Here is a 20,048-nt window from a genome sequence, read left to right as displayed (position 1 = left end):
TGACAATGCCGTGAGAATGTATATGTATATATATAAAGGGTCGTGGTGGCTCAGTGGTAGAGCATTCATCTCCGGTGCTTGAGGTTCCGGGTTTGACTACAACATCCGCCAAATGAGCTTTGTGGTGGAAAACACTTTTTGCGTGTATTTTCTAGAGACTCTCCCGTTTCCTCGCACTTTCCTCATTCCACAATTTCACTAATTTCTCATAATCACACTCTCCTTCAGCCTAAACGGCATAAGGGTGGGGCGCAAAACTCTAATATTATTTCATTTCACTTATACATATATATGGATGAATTTAATACTTCAGAGGAAATGAAAGTATTCGATAAAATCTACAGCCTAATGTTCTTCAATTTAAACGTTCGTTGCACTGTGATCGGACTACCGCAATAGAGATAAGCGTGCAGATCCTTAGTAAAAAGGACTTCGGTACGTTTTCTTTTAAGATCAATTATTCTAAATGAATTTTCTTTATTCCTACAAGACAAGTATCGGAATAATACAAGCATTACTAAGCCAGTAAAAAATCGTATATTAAAAGTATTAAACGATCACAAAATACAAATTTTATGTGAAAATAAAAATTTTCGTTTTCACTATAAACTTATTATTAGTAAATGCACTAAATTTAGTACTACATTGCTCAGTATAAATGAAAAAAAATATTTCCTGCTTCATCTTCCTCTTTTTCTTTATTAACAAAAGTCCACTTCATTGATACCCTTCGAAGGATGAGTATCGCTTTCCGGCGAACTTGGCTTTTTTTGCCAAATACTTTCATTTTGAATTTTAATACTTCACCATCTGTGTTATACATCTGTGTTCACATCTGTGTTATAATCAAGAGACACACTTGGAAAACTGAGGTTCATTCTATTAATAATACTCTGTATATCAACGCATGTATGAATTTTAGCAAGTCCTCGTCATCTAAGACATTGCGTTTTTACATGATTACGAATGGTATCTGTACAATAACTAAAGTAAAAAACTAAATCTATGATTAATGAAACCCATAGGTTCAAAGTCGCGTTCACAAAAGCTCTCCACTAACTTCTATCCTTAGTCAACTGGATCAAGTTTCTACTTTGTATTCCTATCTCTGCGAGATCCATCTTAATATTATCCTCCCAACTGCGCCTAGGTCTTCCTAATGATCGTTTTCCGATTGATCTTCTAGTCAAGATTTTCAAAGCGTTTCTACTTTCTTCCATGCCACCTACATGACCTACCCACCTAACCCTACTAGACTTGACGACCGTAACAATGTTGGGTAAGCCTTATATATTATGTATTTCCTCGTTACGAAGTCAATTATCCATTCCCGTTACTCTTTGGTCCGGATATTCTTCTCAGGATCTTGTTCTCAAATACTTTCAGCCTATGTTCTTCCCTTACAGTAAGCGGCCATGTTTCGCAACAGACACGATTATCGTTTTGTATATTTAAGCTTCAAATTTCTCGACAAAATTCGCGACGACAATAGATTTTGAACAGAATGGTAACACAAATTCCCTGCTTTTATTCGATGTTTAATTTCTTCGTGAATATGATTTTCGTCTGTTAATATTGATCCTAGATTATTGAAAGTATCCACTTTAAAAAAATATTATTTCTAGCGCATCTACAATTTGCTCTTTACGCTCACGACGCACTTCCATGTATTTTGTGTTCTCTGGATTTACTTCTAAATCAATTTCCGTACAAATGCTTAATAAGATCTCTGCATTTCTTTCTGTTGTTCTATCAGCTATTACTTAACTTTGGTCTGGAATACGCTATAAGGAAAATCAAATATAGCAACTAGGGCCTATAGTTGAAAGGTACACTGAGAAAAAAATGTAGGTGGCATACTTAAAAACGTAGGTTACATTCGTAATTCCTGTAGTTTCTGGACTTAACGTACAACCGTATATAGCATCCTGCAGCAAACGTATAGCTGAAAAAGTATGTATTATACGTACTGTCTACATAAGTGCAATGACGTCATTCGTGTGACGTCATCTACAGTAACAAGTATATACGGAGGTAATATCTAGCTTTGTGACGTCAGGATCGTATGTAGCATGTGGATTAATAATGACGACACTCACTGACTATCAGGACGGAGCGTAATTTCAAGAAGTATGCAATATACGTTCTGTACGTGTGTTTCTTGCGTTCAACCCCGAGACAGCATCTATATTGTACTTGTGCCCCGTACGTACGACTAGATACAGTGTACGTATTGTACCTATGTATTATACAGATTTTCCTTATGTCGCACACATCTTGTCCCGATACAGCATACAGAATATCCGTATGCACCATACAGAGTGCACATATGCAGCTTACAGACTGTCTGCATGCGGCATATAGATTACACGTATGTCGCGTACAGGCTGGCCATATGTAATGTATGGATTGGATGTATGTAGCTTGTAGATTGTCCATATGAAATATACGGATTTTACCTGTATCGCATACGTATTGCCTTGTTGTAATATATGAATTGGACATATTCAGGATCTAGATTGTACGTATAGTGCACCATTATTGAAGCGCTGCAACATACTGAGAAATGCATGATACATTCTTACTGTAATGTTGCCACATATTGTTTTTCTCTGTGTGGAAACAAAAATTGCTTAAAATATGGTTGATCTCCTTTGTGCCAATAATAATAAAATTAAAAATACTACACTTTTCAAATCTTAGTTTGGAGCAGTGAAACTGTCCAGAGAAATGTATTTATATGCAGGGTGTAAGTTTGGACTTCCTGCTAATTTTTTGGAAAGCTACTGCAAAGCCAAGTGTTGAAAAGTGGCACAAGAGTTAATTTTAAAATTATTGGCACAAAGGAGGGTAACCATATGTTAAACTATTTTAGTTTTCATACAGATTAAATCAATATGTGACAATATTACTGTAAGAATTTATCATACCTTTTGCAATAACTTAGTTGCAGCACTTCAATAATAATGCAAAATGCACAGCCATGTACAATCCTATGTTCAAACTCAAAAAAGACTTACGTACAGTCATTTATTAAGCCATTATCATCCATTGCTTGTACAGTCACGAAAGAAAATATTCTTCAGTTGACAAAATTTGTTTTCCTAAAAACTCAACAATAAATTAACCTATCAGAGTACCGACTTTGGCAGGTTGTCAAGTTATAACTATTCGAAGAATAACAACAAAAAGATCCAAATTAATTAATTTGTTGCCGAGCTATTGGCAAAAGAAAATTTGTCAACTTTCAAATACTTTCTTTTCCGTGTGTACTATATAAACACGACTTTACCTCATTCTTTTCCTTAATAATATCCTCTTCCAAAATGCAGAAGTTGTTACCATAAGAGGCGTGAATAGGATTTTCCAGAAATAACTTCTCTGCACATTTTAATTAACAGATAAGTTATTTTTTAAATGACGCTATAATTAAAAACATGGTGTCAGCTGAAAACGTTTTCCCTCACAAGATGATTCCTAAACAGTACTCCCCGTTAAAAATGCAACTTCAAGGAGACAGGGAAGCTACGCCAAAGTTCCCAAGCCGATATCTAATAGTAAGTGTCGAATATGCTTAACCCTTAACATACCAAGCGGGGTACTCTAGGGACCCCAGAGAGTGATATTTGGTGATACTGCCGCAATTACAAGAATCAATTTATTCTCGATTTTTATATGTATCCTGCAACCCTTTGAGATATCAATTACATGATTAGATCAAAGATGCGTTTCTTTAAAAAATACAAAAAATAAAAACACACTTCAAAATGTAAAAACTCCATTGTTAAACCTGTGTTTCAGATTTACGAACACAAAAGTATGAAATTGTATGAAGAACTGAGAAGTGTTCAAATATACATAATATTTGACGTCAACAATGTTCATTTAACTTAAGTATGCTTCTAGACATCCAAAAAATAATAGTTGGAGTAACCCTCTGCAATACTATGTTAAGAAATTAAAATAATACTTGGGGTCCCCAGAAGACTCCAGCTTGGTAAACAACTTTGACGACTTAGGCTTGCTACGTTAAGGGTTAAACTTACCGCTGTATTCGCTGTGTGACAACGTGGTGATAGCAGAGCAGAACTGACCCAACATTGACAACCAGAACGACTGTAACACAGCGAGACATCGAGAGGATGTTCTCTTCTGGTATGGTAAGCCATGCGTCTTACGATCCAATGCCACAGCTCATCAACTGTAGCTGGCGGAGTTCACAGGTATGAGAAGCTGTGCAGCCATCGACCAAACATATTTATCCTTCCCTGCTCTATACATTCTGCAAATTTGGACTTTCCTGGATGTATCCTTCTTAGTTCAACATTTTAAGTAACGAGCAGTGTAATAGTCTCATACATTATTTAAAGAAAGAGCGATGATTCTCAGAATTACTCGGAAGTTTCTAGTTTACAATTATATACATATATAGATAGGTAGATAGATAGATAGATATAGATATAGCTATATAGATAGATAGATGTACAATAATTTAAAACGGTTATATCAAAGTTTGCATTCAGAGCACAAAAAGAAGTATAGCTCTCGGAACATTGATTTTAGCCAGATAATACCACTAGTAAACTCAACCACACTCAGTACCGTTAGTTGCTTGGTATTGTCTATGAGGCAAAGATCATCGTATCTCATTGCGTGTAGATTTTTGTATTTGTTTAACACTAAAAATTGTTTGTCGCTAATCGAACCCAGTAACATATATATAACGACAGGACGTACATTAGTCACAAGGTTACATGAGTGAAACACTAAATTATTCGATTGACACTTGCGGCCTTCTCAACACTAGAGAAAGGTACAAAGTGATTAAATAAATACGAAACATAGTACATACAAAATATAGCGATGTATGAAGTCTCCTTTTCATACGATTTGGAGAAAGGATACATCTGTAGAGAGCAACATAAATGATTTCTCTGGAAAATTTGGATTAGTCAGGAATTCGAACAAAAATAATTTTGAAATTCATTAAGTCCAACATTTTTTCTTTCTTTCTTCGGATTCTCAATAAAGTTGACTACTGAAAAGCTGAGTTACAGATTTTATGTTAAAACATATTCACTATACCATTGCCTTATTCACAGAACAATACATTAGTTATTAATGTATGACTGAAATAATAGTGCTTCGTGCAGATTTACTTTATAAAATTGGAATTGCAAAATGATAAAAAAAAAGTTGCAAGGTATAATGTTCTTATTTACAGAGAAAAAGAGTTGAAAGGACTTAACCCTAACAAACATTTTCTTTAAACAGACATACATTTATTCTAATTTATGGAAGAAAGAAATAATTTGCGGAGCAGTATATTTATTAAGGTTACATATTTGTACAAAAGAATGTAAATACAATCGGGTCTGTCTTCAGAAAGGACGTGCTTTTAGCCACAAATTACACTGCTTCTTTTCGCTGTCTTTCATGCAGAATCCTGGTTTTGTTTTGATGCATGAAATACCTGAAACAAAAATCCAAAAATATTTAAAATGTTACATTTTAAAATATTTAACATTTTTTAGATTAAATGGACAAAATCTGTTCGGTCAGGTATGGACTTTTGGGTTTCTGGTAGAAAAATGATGAATTTTAAAAAAAAGTGTTTGTTGATGCTGAACAACTCGAAATGTATTACTATGCAAAAGTAAGTGGGTACCCACTGGCGTTCGAGGTACCATAGGGTACCTAATATGTCTGCATTTTTAGATATGTGGAAATATATGTCTCTAAAATGTAAAGAACTGATATCTGTTTAGTACAGAAAACCGCAACTCGGTAAGCCTTATGGATACCGAGGTATGGGAAAATAAAGGACAACACCATAGAAGTGTGAGTTTTGCGTACTACATTGTGCAGTTTCGAAAACGTAATTACTGAGGGCTAACAACAACCTCAAAAGTAGTTTCAATTCAATACACTACACACACGTCCTTATGGGGGTTTTCGGGTACTATGGCATTCGCAGACCTCCCATTTCTAAACATTCTAAAATATATCTTAATAAACTTATAAAGAACGTTACAGGTGTGTGTTTACCGAAACCGCAAGTCGGTATGTTTAACAGTTACCGAAATATGGTGAAATAAATAGGAACACCATAGGTATGTGGGGCTTCCATACTTGACAGTAGTTTAGAAAATTAAGGAAAATATGACTAATGGCTATCAAGATATTGTCAAATAAAGGGAGGACCCACACAGTTATAGGGTTTTCGTGTTAGGTGGTAAAATTTCCGAAACCGATCATGAAATCTCAATAAGCACCAGTAGCAATTTCATCCTAAAGTAACTGGGTATTTCCATGGGGTTTTAGAACATCATGGGTCTAAAAAGATTAAGTTTTAAAAGCTTTGGAAAATATAACTTGACATTTGTAAAGAGTATTAGAAAAGAGAATAGAGTTACCCAAAACTTCCAGCCAGTACATCTTACAGCTAGAGAGACACCGTGAAATAAAAGAGTATTAGATTTTGAAATTTCATAAAACAACTTTTGATCTTAATAAAAGTTAAATAAGATGGTACTTATATGGGTTAAGTGAGTACCTCACACTCGTCAGGGCAATTCCGATCGAAAGATTAATTCAGCTCGAAGATTTCTTCGGGTAAATCCAAGCGTGATAATTCCTAGCGTCCAAAAAGAATGAAAATTCTTTGTCAATATCAAATATAGCAACCAAGATATAAGTAATTATGTATTTTACGACGTCGTAAAAATGGAGACCCACATGGATTTGTACTGTTGAGTCTTTGCTGTAAGAAGAAGAAATTTCAGAAAACTACCGTATATACCTTAATAGACAACTAAATGGGTGGAGGCACGGTGGCTTAGTGGTAGAGTGCGTACCTTTGGTGTATTGGGTCCCTGGTTTGATCCGTGTCCAAGTCAGTTTGTAGTCGACATTGTATTCGTGGGTATTCTCGGGGTACTCTCGTTTCCTCCCACCTTTACACTCCATCAATTCTATCATCAACATTCACTTGCCTTAATTTCATTTTAAAATTAAATGGGCAGTTAAGTGTGATCGTATCTCTGTGGATTAAGAGAATACTCCAGTGTAGTTTCCGCAAAACATACTAGGTACACACCCCACCACTAAGTTACTGTGTCCTCACTGATTTAATTGCATATTAAGGTATATACAGTAGGTTTTTGAATTTCTTTCTTATAGCAAAGACCCAGAAGTACAAATCCTTAAAGATCTCTGTTTTTACGTCATAAAATAAATGACTCGTTATATTTTGGTTACTATATTAGATATTCACAAGGAATTTTCACTCTTTTACACAGCTCGATGAACCTTTGGAACTGCCTGAAGAAAACCTAGAACTAATCTTTCCATCGAAATTGTACTGAGGTACTCACTTAACCCATAGAAATACCATCTTATTTAATTTTCTTGGGACCAATAATTTTTCCGAAGTTTCAACATCTCATACTCTTTTATTTCACGGTGTTTCTCTATATGTCAGATGTACTAAATGCAAGTTTTAGGTAAATACATATTTCTAATACTCTTTACAAATGTCAAGTTATATTTTCAAAAGCTTTTAAAATTTAATCTTGGTAGACTGTAAGATGTTCTAACACCCCATGGAAATATCTAATTACTTGAAGATGGAATTGCTACTGGTGTTTATTAACTTTCCATGACCGGTTTCGGAAATTTTATCATCTAATACGAAAATCCCATACCTGTATTGGTCCTCTCTTTATTTGACAATATCTTGATAGCCGTTAGTCATATTTGAATTCATTTTCCAAATTGTACCTTCAAGTATGCAACCCCACATACATATCGTGTCGCTCTTTATTTTCCCATGTCTCGGTATCCGTAAGGCTTACCGAGTTGCAGTTTTCGGTAAACAAATATCAGTTCTTTACATTTTAGACACATGTATTTCCATATATCTAAAATGCAGAAATTAGGTACCGCATAGTACCCCTCTACCCCATTGGGGTACCCACTTACTTTTGCATACCAGGGCAAAAACACCAGTGGTCGTTACTTTAAAATTGAAAACATACTCTTTTGTCTCTTCTGTGAGCACCGTGAATCGGTCGGAGCTGTACCATAGTTGGAAAGAGACACTGATCCTTCCTATATATGACCATGTAGTCAGAATTCAAAATCAAATAGCCGTTGAAGGAAAAACAATATTTTAAAATCCCTTGTATTGCACCGGTAGTAGTCATCTCAAAATCGAAATGTTCCAGTGGTAGTTAGGGTTTTGTACCAGTGTTCGTCACTCAAATAACTTGACATAATTTATTCAGAAACGCACTGTTTATCAGTTTAAAATTAAGAATAGAGTATAAAGTACTAATCTTAATAACTGTGCATCACTTTTGGCACTCAAGAAAGAAAATAAAAAAGTTTTTACATACTTTTTAAAGCAATTTCAGTAAGAAAAATGTTAACTGAATTCAAAAGTTAACTATATATTATTTTAACGTTAAGAGTACAATATTAATTACTATGTTTAATAACTATAGTGACTTTAAGCACTCAAGAATGAAAATAAACATGTTTGTACAATCCGCGGCAAAAAACCTGCAACATGAGCATATAAGTTTATTGTGAAATGACGAAGTCTTTTGTTACAAAGTAAGTGTGCACGGGAGGAGGCCGAGGTTTATCGTGGCGTGATTCGTTCCACTTAGATGTTATGTTCGTTCCCTGTGCTGTTAGGCGTAGTTTCACAATAAACTTACATTCTCATGTTGCAGGTTTTTTTTTTGCCGCGAATTGTACATACATTTTTAATACAATTTGAGAAACAAAATAAATTAACCGAATTCAAAACTTAATTATATATCACCTTAAGATTAAGAATGACTATAAAATACTGAGGTTAATAATAATGCATTACTGAAGAATGAAAACAAAAATGTTTTTAACTACCTATATTGTATTTACATGTTGTTATTTCTCATTAACATGCTTTTTGATAACGCACGATATGGGCTAGGGGTACGCACGAGAAATGATTTGAGACTGTCACCTCTCGCAAAGGTGTCGCGAAAGTTGTCTCGTCTCGAAACCTGTATCTGTTTCTATTGGAAGAGCTATGTCTCGTCTCGAATTTCGTAACAAAAATTCGTTACACATGCAGTTTTGTGTAAAAAGTTAAATGTATAAATACAGGAGAAAAATATTGCAAACAAACATTATGTTAGTATGTTGAACATACTTTTTTGTATGTGGTGCATAATATCTTCATCTATGGGGTTACTTTGCACCAAAGTTTATATGAAATGAAATCTTTGAGTTTTACGTTCCACGCTTTTGCCGGGTATGCTAAAGGAGACTATAATCATGAAAATGAATGAAATAGTAGAATGAAAACTGTGAGAGAAAACGGAAAAACCCCGAGAAAACCACACACAGTGTTTGTCCAACACAAAGCCCATTTGGCACGTGCTGGGATCGATCCAGGAACTCCACGCAGGAGAGGTGAACGCTCCATCACTGAGCTACCACGTCCCCAAAAACACAACCTCAGAATATACTTCATATAGAGTAGAAATGAAATGAAATCTTTGAGTTTTACGTCCCACGATTATGCCGGTTAGGCTAAAGGAGACGGTGATGATGAGTAATGAATGAAATGGTGGAATGAAGAAAGTGGGAGGAAACGGGACAACCCCAAGAAAACCCACGCACACGGTGTTTGTCCACCACAAAGTTCACTTGGCGGGGACTGGGATCGAACCCAGAACCTCAAGCACCAGAGGTGAACGCTCCACCACTGAGCCACCGCGACCCCTCATATAAAGTAGAAGTAACAAGATGTAAAAAAAAAAAATGGCCCGTCTGGAGGACATGTAAGCTAAACACCAATACAATTGTTACAGATTTATTTACTTGCACTGTTTAGGCTGAACATCGCAAAACCGTTATCATTATGTCACATCCTTTCAAAACTATGCTAACTGCAACGTAGACCTGTTTTGCTTCGTAATGTCCAAATAGTTGATTACTGTGCTCGAAAGCAGGCAAGTAGCATACAAATTTATGATGTTGAAGGCGTTATTTTTCACAGCTATGGAGAAAAGACATGAAAACGAAAAATAAAAAGAAATCTTTGTTTTACTTCCTACGGTTATGCTATGTATGCTGACAATCACAAATGAGTATTGAAAATTGATGATCTTGGAATACGATTTGGTGGAATAATGAGGGGGGGGGGAGAATAGACATTGATTAAATATAAAATTGAAAAGAAATAAGGGCCTGACGCTCAAATATTTATCTATCTGGCAGCCATCTTGATCTCTCTAAAATATCATGAAGTACTTGATTGATTCTAAACCCAATAATAGTAATAGTAATTATAACAATAAACACAGAATACACCTAGATATAATTTACGCACCTTGAAGTGTAGAAATTAATGATTGCAATCCTCAGCATTCCAATAGTTCTTTGGTTTCTCCAAATTAAGATTCGGACATCGGTTTTCTTCTCAAGCAATAATGGGGTACAATAATCAGTTGCAGTCCAAAGCCAAGTCACTAAGCATGTAAATAAAAGATTTTGTGTTAAATATTTGAACGTAAATTTCATGAAATAGAATTCATTAGTTAGTTACATACAAACTCTTACGCATGTAAGTCAGAATCTACTTGTAATAACTTGTAAATTTAAACAAACTAAATTATACTACAGTTATAGGGACATCAAACATATATTCCATAAGATATATAGGGTGTCTCAAAAGTCCCCTGACATAAAGTAACTCGATTATTATCAGAGCTACAACAAAATGTAATTGGGAAACCGTCTCCAAATATGATGTTTCCAATGTAAGTTGAAGGAATTTTCAAAATCGGATGAGCCGTTTGGCTGGACACTCTTTATGCGTCCAATGTTAAATGAAAATGCAACGTTGCCATTTACCTGGACCCACAACATAAGTGAATGAAGTTACTGATGTTTACGCTAACATGTCGATGGCTAGCCCCCATTTCAAACAGTAACTTCATTCACATATGTTGTGGGTCCAGGTAAATGGTAACATTGCATTTTCATTCCACATTCGGCGCATAAAGAGTACAGCCCAAACGGCTCCTCCGATTTAAAAAGTGTTCACTTTAGATTGAAAACAACATATTTAGAAATGGTTTTTCCTCTTACGTTTTGTTGTAACTCTAACTGTCAGAGGACTTTCGAAACACCCTGTATACATCATACGAAGTTCCTTTCTAAATTCTACACGGGTGTAGTTTAATTGAATGTGAGATGGGTGATACACATTAGGCCGTTCGGGAATACTCTCACAGACGGCCGCCATTTTGAATTAAATTTGTTTGTTATAAACTGCTGGGTAATGTGATATATATTTTGGTCTAGGAATTAATTCGTGCGGTTGGTACGCACACATTGAAGCTGTAGTACAAACACAAAATACATAAATACCTTAAGAAAAATATTGTCCATCGCTAGCCACCGCTTTCGCCCATCTGTCAGGCAATGTACGGATTCCGTGGCGAAAGAAGTCCTCATCCTCGGAAGCGATCCAGTCAGAGATCCATGTTTCGATATCTTCTGAAGAAGTAAACCGCTGTCCAATCAAATCGTTGTTCATGCAATCGAACAAGTAGTAGTCCGAAGGAGCAACGTCTGGTGAATACGGCGGGTGGGGTAAAACTTCCCATCCGACATTTTCTAAATAGGTTTTGACCGGTTTTGCGACATGTGGGCGAGCGTTATCATGTTGAACAATAAGTTTATCATGTCTGTTCTCCCATTCTGGTCGTGTTCTGGCCAGAGCTTGCTTCAAACGCATTAATTGTCGTCGATAACGTTCTCCATTCATAGTTTCACCCGGTTGCAGCAGCTTATAGTACACCACATCTTTCATATCCCACCATATGCACAGCATAACCTTTGCACAGTGAATATCTCGTTATGGTTGTGATGGACCTGGTTCACCTGGTTTCACCCAGGCCTTTTTTCGTTTAGGGTTCTCGTAATGGATCCACTTCTCATCACCCGTAATAATTCGATGCAGAAACCCCTTTCTGCTCTGTCGTTGAAGCAGCAATTCGCAAATGGTTTTTCGTCTTCCAACGTCTCTGTCTTTCAATTCATGTGGAACCCAATGTGACATCTTTTGAATCATTCCCATGGCTTTCAAGCGTTTGGAGACTGTTGTTTGATCAACGCCTAATGCTGCTGCAAGTTGTTCCTGCGTTTGACACGAATCCTACTCGAGCAATGCTGTCAATTCTTCGTCTTGAATTTTTTTGGCTGTCCAGCTCGCTCTTGGTCTGCCAAGCCGAAATCACCACTTCTAAACCGTGCAAACCACTTCTGACACGTTCGCTCAGCTAGAGCATGGTCACCATACACTTCCACCAAAATACGATGACTTTCAGTCACACTTTTCTGCATGTTAAAGTAATGCAGCAGGACACCCCGCAAAAACACTTTATCAAGCACAAATTGCGCCATGTTCACTTAACTACAAACCGGTGTTGTTGACGCTTTAATCCACTGCCCTATACTACGAACGATACGCGATGACAGGGGTTTGCAACACATGTGTGGATACACGGAACTGTGGGACGCTCCGTTCGTTGCGCCATCTCTTGTCCACCCGCACGGATTAATTCCTAGACCAAATATATGGCCACGGGCTAGAATTTTCTCAGTATGTCAAATATGCAATCAGATTCCATGGAGCTTAATTTGGTGAAAAGTTATTGCCAATTGAACGTTGTATTTACCTCTTTCTTCTAGATGTAGAACCATACCGTTAGCACGTGAGGAATGCATCGAAATATTCAAACTGTGAAGCGGGAGGAGTGCCTGTACAGTGGTTACCGATTGAAAACAGAATCATCCACAAAATGACTGTGTTACATGTTGCAGTGTCACAGTAATTAACTAAATTTGAGGAGACGGGCACATTCGTGGACATACGTCGTAGCGGACGATCGTAGAGAGCTACAGATAAAGCAACACCTACGGCAGTGCTGACTTCTTTCTCGATGTGGCCCCAGAGGAGCACACGTCATTTATTAATGCAATGTGGGTTGAGTCATAGGGTCTGCGCGTGTATAAGTGCATCCGTACAAGGTGCAAATGAAGCAACATCTCCACGAGAACGATGTTGATCGCCAAGTGCAGTGAGTAATTATGGTTAACATTTTTATGCAAATACTCTTTTCAGATGAAGCTGACCTCTACGTAAATGGGAAGGTTAATAGGCAGAACATGCACAATTGGTCACCTGACAACCCCGCGTGCAAGACCCCTCCAACATGAATAGCGCAAAGAAAATTAATTATGGTGTTGGCAGACAAATGAGGAATACGTCTAATCAGTCACTTTTTCATTCCATAAAATTAACTGCGGAATAATACCTCACGCTCGTACAGGGATAGATATTGCGAGCTGCGATGCCCGAGGATGGTACATTCTCGCAGTTTTTTCAACACCATGGCGCTTTCTTCATTATGGATTCGTATTGCGTCACTACTTGAACAATTCTCTAGAACATGGGTTGATCGACGAGAGGCAGTTGAATGGCTGCTCGATCACCGGACCTAACGCTGTTCAATTTCTAGCTAAGTGGAAAAGTTAAGGCTATGGTTTCTGCAGTAAATATTCATAATTTTTATCATCTAGAACAAAGTATCGCCATCGTCTGTGCACAAATTTGACCCTATATCCTACTTTGTGTCCACAGCAATTGGAAGAAGCTTCTGCAAATGTTTATTGCTCAGTAGGAACATGTGGAACATATACTATAACCAGGGATAAAAGTGGACCTGAAAAGGTGGGGGGACGGTAGGTAGCGGCATCACTCCACGCCGTTCCTCCTGCCTATCTCTGCCCATTGTACCATTTTAGGATCTGGGGGACGCCCTACATATTTTTCGAGGTGGGGAACCCCCCGCGTCCCCCGCGTTCCCCCTCGCTTTTACCCCTGACTATAACAGCAAAATGTGTTCGAAGTGGGAAAAATCAGAGGCGGTGTGTTTTATTACGATTTTGACTCGACATATCGGACATATCTAAATGTTCAAATGCAGTGAGGTGTGAAGCCTACAAGATTGCATTTCTATTTACATAATGTCTGAAAACCACTGGAAAGCTTCTTTTAGTTACGGAGAAAAAACGGACAGACTGATCCATCCATCGTGAACAACTTTCTGGAAAAAAATAAATAAAAATAGCCCTTACCTTGTATCAGAGAATTATACACCAAAGTGCTCAAAAGCCGACTTTTAATATTAACAATTTCCAGCGGGAAAACTCCTGGACCACACACTCGAATGAGGGGTATTTCAAACTCCCGTAAGATCTGCCCCCACAGCAATCCCCTAAATCCGCCCATGCTCAAAACACGACGCTTATAAGAATTCAGACAAGACGACACATACATACATACGAAAGAAACAATTCAATACGGCACATCAAAATATAAACTAGATGAACTTCTTTGAAAACACCTCATTTTACAAACAAAAGGTAGAAAAAGGTAAAAATGTCAGTATTGTCAACTTAGAATCTATATAAGAAATAAAATCTTTTTATGTGCAAAGCTATTCGTCAATACGTATAAAAAATGGATTTATTAATGGTATTTAGCATTTATTCTTCCGTGAAGGTATATCTTGATCACTAAAAAACCAGAAACGGTATGTCTCTATCACTGGAAAAAAAACAGAAGGGTATGACATACCACTACATATAGTCTCACTTGGTTCACTGCCAATAACATTTCACCAGAATAAGTTACATGATATCTGATTGCATATTTGACACCCTCAGAACATTTTAGTGCATGGCCATGTATCACACTACCCACTTATCGTCCGTATTACAATTTCGAATCTAAGATGGCGACCGTCCGCGTGATATAATCCGAAAGTATCCCTCTGGGCCTAATGTGTATCTCTTATCTCGCAATCAATGCAACTACATCCCTGTAGTTTTCAGGAAGGATGACAAGGGACTTCTGATGCATCCTGTATATAATAGTTGTATCAATAATGACGGGTATACCAGCTAGGCTAAAGGAGACGCTGATGATGATATAATGAATGAAATGGTGGAATGAAGAAAGTGGGAGGAAACGGGAGAACCCCGAGAAAACCCACTCACGCGGTGTTTGTCCACCACAAAGTTTACTTGGCGCGAGCTGGGATCAAACCAAAGACCCCAAACACCAGAGGTGAACGCTTTACCACTGAGCCATCGAGTCCCGACAGGAATATTTGTTGAAGTCTACTGTCTTCTTCAGTACCAAGATTACACAAAAATGAGCCTATGGTTTTGATGGAATTCGAACCAACATTATATGTATACTCTCTCAGCGAGAATCAAAGCTGGCACCAAGTTTACATATGCGCGCGCATTGTATTTTACTTATACAGCTCACAGAGCTATGGGCGAGCAAGCAAGGCACGTGCCCCGGGCGTGTGGTTGGAGGGGCTACTAAAAGAGAGGTTATATATTAGTACTTTTCCATTTTGGTGTTTAATACTTTTCATCAGAGTGCGAAATCATGAAATCAAAGTGGGGGAGACTGAAAGAACTGAAGAGAGCGAGAGAGAGGGGGAAAAAAAGCTGCGCAGTCTTACACTTCAAAGAATTGTAGTGAAATGAGGTCAGAATTCAAGATGACATTCGGATGCTTGGCACGAAGAAAGACATTACAAGCAATTTTGAAAAAAAAAAAGAAAGAAAAAAACTTAAATAATGTGATATATTTTGTAGGCTTTGGATATGTATGTTTTAGTTGGCATCAACAATTATTGGTGTGTTTTGTCACAATTGACAGTTTAGCGAGAGACTAGGCTAACTGACAATTTTAACTTTCTGAAAGAAAAGGAAACAAATGAAAACAGCACGTTACGAAGGATACGACTGATATTCATAGTTTGGCTTAGTATACAACAGGGGTGGATCCAGGATGGACTACTGGGGGGCGATGGGTTGTAATGCCACTACTTACAAGATAGAGCTACTTTTAAGAGATTCAACTCTGGATGGGTTTTATTTTATATTAAAATACACAAAGTTTCCTCTTCTTGGGGGAGATAGACCCTCCCTGGATCCGCCCCTGTCTCAGGACAAGCCACACAGACAAGTGGTTGAGGAAAAGGTCAATTAATGACATTAGTATGCTGTTCCGTCAAAATCTCAATCTTGACCTGGATGTAAGATAGCCTGGTCTCTCACTGAACCCCTCAATTGAATGTTTAATATGTAAATTAGGCACTTCTACATCACAAACAGTAAATATAACCTACCTAATTCTACGTTTTTAAATGCATTTCTACAACTGATTGTAACTTTAAAGGTTCTCGTGAAGATTAGCTGGTGGAGGTTACCTAACATAGCCATGAGTTATCAAATTAACAGTTGTGCTTCGTGGGTGATGATAATGATCCTGAGGTTAGATGTTAAATTGGACTCGAGAGCGGAACAAGGGCTGATCTTATTCGTGTCTCAGACGGGGCATGGAATTGAACGAATATGAAAATAAGGTTGCTGTAATAGTTTTTCATAGGGTTTGTAAGATTTTCGAAACACTTGGCAATTTTTTTTTATCAAGACTTGACATTTTTTTAAGATAAAAATCAAGACTTGTCAATTTCAAGTTTCATCCCCCTCCCAATCTTGTAATGCTCGCTACGCCGCTGTAAGCAATACATATTTTCGACAATATTGGTTGTTCATCTGTTTCCGCTGGGTTCCAACGTGGTGAGCTACATATGGGACTTTTAATAGTGTTATTATAATGAGAAAGAATTGCAAATTATGTTGATGTTCCTAAAAGAGGGAAACTGAAAGAGAAATTAAATTAAAAATAAATAAGAGAGAGAAAAGTAATTACTTGAAAATAAAAATAAAGTCTTTGAGTTTAATGTCCCACGATTATGCTGTTAGGCTAAGGGAGTCGGTGATTAAAGCAAGTTAATGATTATGGAATATTTAGTGAAATGAGAAAGTGGGAGGAAACCAAGTCCCCGAGAAAACCTACGAGCACGTATATGAAAATGAAGTAAAACATACACTGGCCTATGCTTTCTTTGTTTAGCAGAGTCATAGTTTGGAATCGAAAATGTGTTTTGAATCCTTGTATTTAGAGATTGAGAGTGTAAGTAACGAAATCACTTAATACATCCATTAAGATTTCGGAAAGCGAAATCTAAATTTAGGTAAGCTAACTCCATGTATTAACTGCTTGCATCCGCTTCGTACATTGTTCGAAGGGTCACGAAACAAATCACCTCATTTAGTCTACACATACCTAGTACTAGCGTTAATTACCTGCTTCGTTGGGTGAAAATAAGAAAACCAGTAATACATGTATGTTACGTTAGTCAGTCACTTTTTTTACTATTACGAAACGCTCTCTCATATCGGTTATTTTCGATCATTTGTAAGATCCGTCTCCCCTCTTTCCCTCCCCAAGTTTCTTGGCTGAATTTTGATATAAATAGTATCGGAAGTGTCACTGTCCATTTCTGCGCCCCCGAAAACAATGGATTTAGATTAGGATTAGTTCACTTAACTTAGTAAGCCTACACAGCTTTGGCGCGGCTCGACTTGTTGGAAAGCAATCCAAAATCTAAACAAATAAATCGATCTCATTGGGGTTTAGTAAAGTGTATCGTAAGTCAAGAAGATTGAGAATCACTGCCTCGATTATTCACTTCAATTAATCATCAAACTCCTTTAACCTGAAGTAAATAATCGTGGAATGTTTAATTAAAATTATAATTTTATGGCATCTAGAAAATGCACATATCGTACATTACGTTACATTACCATTCAATCGCAATAGGTTATTACAGACATGTGGTTGGCTTGAAGCTTAGCGTCCTATTCAGCGCCAAGACTCTGTACTACCTACACCTACAGCATAATATGGAATCCTACTCGCATGATCTTCGATCAAGATTTGAATCAACGGGAGGATGAAGATTTTCCCTCTCGTCAAGTAATTTCCCCAACTCGCCAAAGAATTTCTCCCTTGCCGGGAAAATATTTTCCCTCATTCCATATTTTACATATTATATACTATATATTATATCTTGCATCACTGAGAAATAAAATGCTTGGATTGTATATCTGAAAAGTCGCCCCCTCCCCGCAGGCACGTAGCCACGATTTCGCAATACGGGAGGTCCGTGACGAAATACTGTGGTTATCACACCAGGGGTTCGATCAATCTAAACTATTTTACTGACAACATATGCATATTGATTTGTTAGGACAATAAAATGAGGATATGTTAGTAAGTATTTTAATTAAAGAATTATGAAGAAATCTTGCGTAAAAGAATAGAAAAAAGTATTGACAAAGACATAGTCCTCCGAGGTCATTCGAACTCGGTTCTTCTCGTCTTCTTTCTATTTCTCTTATCTTAGTTCAATGCCGTCAAGGATAGCAACGAGATCTCTTTCGGGAGTAAAGACATCCTATAAAATGGATTAGTGTTGCCGCGAAATTCAAAATGGTTCATATTATTAGTAATTCTGGGCATTGCTTAAGTTCTGACAGGCTATCTGAAAGAACCGGTTTATCGATCGTCATTTGTAGTCCATAGGCTTACTGGCGCAAATCCCGGGGGGATGAGGACATGTCCCCTCCAATCTTAGAACTGGGGGGGACTTTCCCCTCAATAATCCGATTTGAAATGCGTTTTTTGGAGAGAAATGTGATGATTTGTGTCCGATTGCCACAAAGGAAAGTAAGATGAAATTGATGTCCCCACCCCAGAATAAGCCTTAAATCTGCCCGCCTCACAATTTTGAAGACAACTCTGCTCCCCTGATCCTCCGCAGCATTGTTTTTCAACTTCATAAATATTTTGAACATCCTTAAAAAAATTATGAGAACTGTCTTACCCGTCCCTCCCAATCTTGAAGACAGATTTGCGCCGCTGCATACGGTTAACATGGAGCTAGATGGAATTCGGAATGTTCCGTTACAATAATATCCAATTTCAACTTGATCCGCCCCCCCCCCTCCCGTTTCCTCCACACAAAGCTCCTCGTAAGAAAGAGTAACCAAAACGCTTATTGTAGCTTTATATTTTTGAGGCTGATTCATCTGTTTCTTTCTGTTTCATCTTTCCTTAATATTTTTCATTTCTGGATCCGAAGGGGGGGTCTGGACCCACCCTTTGGCTACGTGCCTGCTTCCCGTAAAAAGCTTCATTCGAACCCTGAATCAAACAACTCCATCTGTAAAGCAGTGCTGAGTTGATTTTAATATCCTTTTCTGCAACGAGGCAGTATGAGACGTGGACTTACTGATTAACATGGCCTCCGAACCACTCCCGCCGGGAATCGAACGCGGGTCTCCCACACCAAAGGCGCGTACGCTAACCGCTTAGCCATGAAGGAGCTCATATCTAAAGCAGTGTAAGCAACAACAACAACAAAAAGAAACACACACACATACTAGAAGTTTGCGCAATTGGGGATCAAAACATTCTCAATGAAGTATGAGAAATAGTAAACGTCAATCAAAGTGGGCTTCTGCTTATTCTTTACTTCGTTAATACTTAATTCCTTCTAGAAATAGTGAAACAATACTATGAAGACACAGTACTTAAACATAATCGAAAGAATAAGACAAGGAAACAGAGTAATTTCCGACTAATTAAACTAGTCATATATACTATACCTAACTGTTACATTGTATTTCTTACCATATTACGAAAGCGATATAACTTTTTTACCAGCCATAGAAGCTGGACGCAATCCAATACTGCAATTTAGACGCTGCAACGAAAGCTGCAAGTCAAACGCCTGACACTAACTCTTCAAACTGTGTAATAGCTGTTTCAAGCGGCCTACAACTTATGACCTTGAAACTATGTGCTAGTAACCAAATTAATGCCAAGGTACAATACAAACACCCCAACTTGCCACAATGACGTCAACACAAGGAAAAAAAGAAAAACATAATTTTTGGTTCGAAAATTATGAAACAATAATAATAATAATGTAATTCTCAGGAACTCAAACATTAGTTAAATAGAGAACATAACAAGCAAA

The 20,048-nt window shown here is 37.4% G+C and overlaps 1 long non-coding RNA gene across 1 annotated transcript; it reads right to left on the bottom strand.

Moving 5' to 3' along the window:
• Positions 1 to 5,318: 5,318 nt before the first annotated feature.
• Positions 5,319 to 19,804, bottom strand: LOC145683345 (uncharacterized). Its single transcript, XR_014131053.1, has 3 exons — positions 19,700 to 19,804; positions 10,391 to 10,529; positions 5,319 to 5,473 (listed from the first exon to the last, which is right to left on the bottom strand). It is a non-coding gene; the product is annotated as an uncharacterized LOC145683345 (long non-coding RNA).
• Between the last annotated feature and the right edge of the window lie 244 nt (positions 19,805 to 20,048).

The sequence above is a fragment of the Thermobia domestica genome, chromosome 4 (assembly GCF_964235325.1).
Source record: "Thermobia domestica chromosome 4, izTheDome1.hap1.1, whole genome shotgun sequence".
Classification (NCBI taxonomy): domain Eukaryota; kingdom Metazoa; phylum Arthropoda; class Insecta; order Zygentoma; family Lepismatidae; genus Thermobia; species Thermobia domestica.
The sequence above is the reverse complement of the archived record's forward strand: the minus strand, read 5'-3'. Positions and strand labels throughout refer to the sequence as shown.